Here is a 6,297-nt window from a genome sequence, read left to right on the forward strand (position 1 = left end):
CCCACCAGCCATTGCCGGTGGCCATGGAGGGTCATCCCTGAGCGGAATGGCCTCCCACTGCTCCTCCGAGGGGTTTGGAATGGGGTCAGCTATGGGATTAAAGTGACAGGCCTACACCATGTGGAGTAGGTTAGCTACCTATCCGCAGTGCCAGCAATGCGGAGAGTGTAGTGTGGGAAGCCACTGATGTAACCTATAGATAGTGTTGGATATGTGTTTGTAATCTCCTAGGTGTTCTTTTCCGACTTATTAATTGGTTTATGCAGGGTAGAAAAACCGGTTTCTGGTCCCAGTTAACCTTCCCGCCTTTCCTGCTCCTCCTGCTCTTTTCCTTTGCTTCGGTTTCTTGACAAAATTAGACACCTTTAGAACACCGTCTACCCCGTTACCGATACCGGAGTACCGGGAGCCGAAGCGCCGTCGGCGCGCATTCGCAGGTTGCCTTGAGGGCGTAAAATCGCGCCAGGCACCTGGCAGCTGTGTAGCGTTCCCCGCACGGAACAGAGTTGCGCAACTGTATACCCGGGTTCGAACCCGACCGCGGCGGCTGCGTTTTTATGGAGGCAAAACGCTAAGGCGCCCGTGTGGTGTGCGATGTCAGTGCACGTTAATGATCCCCAGGTGGTCGAAATTATTCCGGAGCCCTCAACTACGGCACCTCTCTCTTCCTTCTTTCTTTCACTCCCTCCTTTATCTCTTCCCTTACGGCGCGGTTCAGGTGTCCAACGATATGTGAGACAGATACTGCGTCATTTCCTTTCCCCAAAAACCAATTAAAATGTACTCCCGCGCTCCTCATAACACTATTCGCGGAGCGGCGAATACCTGATACCGCTGAAGTCAAATGTTCCAGTTCATTTCGGCTCATACCCAACTTATGAGCCGTAGGGGGCCAGCTGCTCTCATCTTGAGCGCAGACTGCTTTGTTATCCCACTGCGGAGGTATTGTATAGCACTCCACCTCCAAACTTCCACTTTATTAGTTCCAGCTAAGACGACTTCACCGCCTGTTTACAGGAGGTATTCCGGGGCCTGATGTGGGAACAGATAGGGATAAGAGTTAGTGGAGAATACCTAAACAATCTGCGATTCGCTGATGACATTGCCTTGCTGGGTCACTCAGGAGATGAATTGCAAACCATGATCAATGAGTTAGACAGGCAGAGCAGAACGGTGGGTATAAAAATTAGCATGCAGAAAACCAAAGTAATGTTCAATAGTCTAGCAAGGGAACAGCTGTTCACAATTGGTAGCGAGTTGCTGGAAGTGGTAAAGGAATACGTCTACTTAGGGCAGGTAGTGACCACTGATCCGGATCATGAGAGGGGAATAACTAGAAGAATAAGAATGGGGTGGAGCGCATATTTCAGGTTCTCTCAGATCATGAATGGCAGTTTACCAATATCTCTCAAGAGAAAAGTATAAAACAGCTGTATCTTACCAGTAACCACCTACTGGCAGAAACTTGGAGGCTAAAGAAAAGGGTTCAGCTCAAGTTAAGGACAAAGCAGCGAGCTAAGGAAAGAAAAATGATAGGTTTAACTTTAAGAGGCCGGAAGCGGGCTGAGTGGGTTGGAAAACAAACGCGTGTTAACGACATCCTAGTAAAAATCAAGAGAAAGAAATGGGCTTGGGCAGGGCATGTAATGGAAAGGCCAGATAACCGCTGGTCCACTGAGGAGAACTCTATCATTTTTTTTTTTGTTAGCAAAATCTGATAGTTCGGCATTTCATGGCTTTGTTGCCGCTTGTCCGGGCACGAAAGATGCATTTATTTCAAAGAAATTTGGATTCGAAGATGAAAAAGTTTTTCCCGCCGCTCTGATTCAAACTCTGTGGGGTTTGACATGGGGAGATAAGTACTTTCTCCCCACTCAATCGCGGCTGACAGGGTTCAAAGCCGCCCGGACCCCACCCCGTGATCGCGTACGCTACCGAGCGCACGCCGACCACGGCGGGCCTTGCTCTGGGGGAACAAAGGAACGACACATTGGCTGACACAAACAGGCATTTATTGCTACAGAAACAATAACGCCAGCTAGCAACAAGGTACGCTAATGAATCGAGGGCGTCCGACTCACCAGCAAGGTTCCGAGCGAATGTTCGCCCGCGCTAGGGCAAGGGATATAAACTCCGCAGGCCGGACGGGACGAGTACGGGAGCCTGTCTCCCCGTCGCTTCTTCGCCCCGTCGGCGAAGAGCGGAGCCCCGAGCGACGCGTCCGCCCAGGCTGATTATCCCGGCCGAAGAGCCCATCTCCCGCGGGCAGGCTTCAGCAGTCTCCCGCGCAGCGACGCTGGCGCCCTCTCTTGCCAGTTAATGTAACTGACAAGGGAATCCGCTCAGCCTCGAGGGGAGACCGCCGCTGCACGGTGCCTCGCGGGAAAGCAAACTCAAGGGGCTGCAGGGCAGGTCCCCACATCCCCCCAACCTTAAATAGACCCACGCGCCTGAAAGTACATGCTATGGAGGAGTCTCCTGGTCTTCATGTCTTTGAGGCACGTCTTGCAGCGGAGGTCACGCCGACAGCGTCCACGCAGACTTCCGCGGTATTCCGAAGGCGGCGTGAAGGTCTCCGCTGGGACGACTCGTATGGCCCGCGGACTACCGTGTCCGCAGGCCCGCGAATTGAAGGCCGGTGGGAAAACTGCAGGCCAGGATCCTGCAGTAGTCGCCAGGGCAGCAGCAGCCGGAGGTGACTGCTGACTGGTCTCGCCACAGCTGCCCCGGATGGATGCGGCGAACAGGATACAGGCCGCTCCGTCGCAGCAGGTGGCAGCGAGACGATGTGCACCGGTCAGTAAGCCTGGGTGGCTCCACCGGATCTGCAAAATTGTCGAAACGCTCTCGGCGTGCCTTTAACGTAGGTCACGGGAGGGGAAACGGCATCCGCAAGGGCCTCGTGGCACAATGCCTAACTTGCTAGCAAAACGTGTCGGCGGCTGTGCAAACGCAAAGTTCGAGTGAACAAAGCCCTTTCTTGAGTTGAACGAGACTGCTCAGTTCGTGCGAGGTTGCAAAAAAAAAAACGGACGGGCACGGAGTGACGTGTTACGTGACGTAAACGCAGACTCCGTGATTTCTGACGGCTAGCGGTGCGGTGCGCCACCTTCCTTTGCCAGCCTCAGAGATTCGTGCCTTCCATGAAGTAAGGAAAATTCCTCCAAGGTGGCGCCTCTTGTCCTAGGAAGTCATCACGCTTGTACTTGCGAGATTGGCCTGTGGCGGCGATACCTGTATTTTGGTTCTTGCCATTTTCTACATTACAAGAGCTTTGTTTTCAAGAAGAGTGGCGTTTTTGTGATCAGGAACTGCTATTCTATGGATACAAGCCAACTTAAATTTCTCCTCAGTGTCCCTTTAAGGGTGAAGGAGTGGATTCCAAGAGAAGGCAAGCGTAGCGGGGGGCGGCAGATAGTTAGGTGGGCGGATGAAATTAAGAAGTTCGCGGGCATATGGTGGGCGCAGCTGTCAAAGGACAGGGCTAATTGTAGAGACATGAGAGAGGTCTTTGCGCTGCAGTGGGCGTAGGCATGGCTTATGATTATGACGACGACTTGACAGATGCAGCGCTGGTTCTTCGCATGCGCAGATTTCCCTGAAGCGGATTTACCGCATAGCTTGAAGCAACTATGCTCTGTGCACGCGCATGCCACATCCGGACCAGTCAGCGCGCACGGACTGGCGGGTGGTGGGCTTCCGGTACTCTGGTAATGGTAACACGGTGTGCTAAATCCGTCTATTACTGCAACTTCCGTCGTCTGTCAAGTTTGTTTGCAGTGCCTTAGTAAGGTGCTCACTTCTCTTTTACTGACGGAGCGGAAAAGTCTGTCGTCATCCAAAGCCGGAACGTCACGTAGAGAGGAGGACAAGTCGAGGGACAGAGAGGATGGTTTCATAGGGGTTTAACGTCACAAAGCGATTCAGGTTATGAGGGAACGGGAGGAGGCATGAACGCCCGCTGACGTGATTACGTAAGCACGTACAGGGTCCGTCAAAAGCTCCCAGGCCACAAGGTCTGCCTCGGGCTCTATAGTAGGGTAGTTAACAAACCCTCGAAACCCAAAATCTCTATGAAGGATTGGAGAAGTATCATTTTCACCGCTGAGAACCTTGATTTGTTATTGCTATCGCAAGTTGCACGATATGCCGCTGGAAAGTAGACCCCGTGGCCGGAGAACTTTTGGCAAACCCTGTACGTTCAACCTGAAGAACCACATCACACAAAGACGAGGACCACGAACACGAGAGCTACCTGGTGTTTGCGTTGCCTTGTTCCCTGGTCCTTGACTTGTGTGCGATGGGTCTGCAGAGTGAACTAACAGCAAGCCCGTATTGACATCGTTGCGGCGATCTCCGCGACTGCGACACTATCTTCCTTCTTTCACACCCTCATTCGCCCCTACCCCCACAGCGCGGTTCAAGAGTCTGCGCCATTCCTCATAACCAATTACAATAATTATCATTAATCACAAGGGCGCGCAGGGAGGAAAAGGTTTGGTTTGGTTCATGGGGGTTTATTGCAAGAGCTATTCTCATCATCAGCAGCACGTATTGTGTATTGCCTTGGCCACCAGGAGCACTCGGTGTTGCTGCAACACTTTCACTGTCTTGAAATCTGTGCATAGAATATAAACACCCGCACCAAAAGCAAAGCCAGACACACCTTTCGTATTTAAAAAAAATATTTTCAAACATTGTTGCCTGTATCTTTTTTATTGATTTTACTTTAGACGTTGGATGACACTGCGATCGTAGGTTCTCCGAGCGCCTTCGCCTCCAAGGCCCTTAGCGGCAAAGGCGCAACATTTGTGCCATATAGCTGCACACCTTACGCCTTTGGATATAAGGTTTGGTTTATGGAGGTTTAACGTCCCAAAGCGACTCAGGCTATGAGAGACGCCGTAGTGGAGGGCTCCGGAAATATCGACCACCTGGGGTTCTTTAACGTGCACTGACATCGCACAGTACACGTGCCTCTAGAATTCCGCCTCCATCGAAATTCGACTGCCGCGGCCGGGATCGAACCCGCGACTTTCGGGCCAGCAGCCGAGCGCCATAACCACTCAGCCACCGCGGCGGCTAGGGAGGAAAAGGGGAGGGGAGGAATAGAGCGTTGATGTTCCCTGTCGCTAAGGGTGCTCCCCATTGGGAAATAAAACAGTTCGGAGTGGTTGGTCACAAGGGAAGGAAAACGGGCAGGCCTTTAATAAAGCGCCGAATCAGCCTCGGTGGCTCAATGCGAGAGCCTATCCCGCACGAACGTGCAGTCCAAGGTCACCGCAGGTGCTGGGCCAATGAGCCTCCATTCGGGTTCGAAAGGGCAACCCTAGTAGCATGCATGCACGGGTGCTGGTGTTGGGTGCGCTATCCAGGACTCCAACGAAACTAATGCGTTTTTAACCTGAACCCAGACAAGGCTCCCTCCCCACAAGGGCACTGCTGCTATGGTTTTCGCAGTGTGGAGAGAGCGTGTGTGACCTTTCCATCTGGCGAGGGAGATCCTTCTCTCTGAGCTGTAACAAACCGGTTCCACTGACGCTTTCACCGCGCTAGAGTGAAGCTGCGCCCGGGGAGCCACTCCCCCCCCCCCCCCCCCCCCACACTAAATGCTCCTTCTAAGAGCATCCCAGAAATCCATAAATGAGGCTCGGACTTTTCATTCGCCGAAACTCTCTCTCAAAATCTATGTTGTTTTTTTCCTGCAGTCCCTCAACATGACTAATTGAGTCAGCAGACGAATTAAATAGGGCGCTACACCGAAATGGAATCTGCACCACACCCTGGCCAACTGCCTCCCTCTGCCCACTGTGCTCCAAACATTGGCCAACTACTCCCCTCCCCCCCCCCCCCCCCCCCCATTCCTGTGGACATGTTCCTGTTGAATAGAGGATAAGGTGAAGGCTCGGCCTACTTGGTAGTCCATGATCGAATGATAAACAGAACAAAACAAAGAAAACAGCAAGGGAGCATGCAGCAAACAATAGACCTAGGGCGCTCTCCCCGTCTGTATCGAGCCACGGCTCCCCGAGAGGAAATACAAAACAAAGAAATGGGGCGGCGCCATAAGAGACAGGGGAATTCTACTTCTCAATTTTCTCGCCTTGTGCGTCAGCACGGAAACGGCATACCGTCGCCGCTCTCTCCCTCGCTATCCTCCTCTAAAAAATTGAGAGAAGAAAAAAGGGAGGAGAGAGAGGTTATTGTGTGGTAGAGCCGCTGGCGCGCTGCGATTGGACAAGCAGCGGAGAGGAGGCTGTGACGTAGGCAGTGAGCGAGGGAGCGGCGGGGAGCGGC

The sequence above is a fragment of the Amblyomma americanum genome, chromosome 8 (assembly GCF_052857255.1).
Source record: "Amblyomma americanum isolate KBUSLIRL-KWMA chromosome 8, ASM5285725v1, whole genome shotgun sequence".
NCBI classification, from domain to species: Eukaryota; Metazoa; Arthropoda; class Arachnida; order Ixodida; family Ixodidae; genus Amblyomma; species Amblyomma americanum.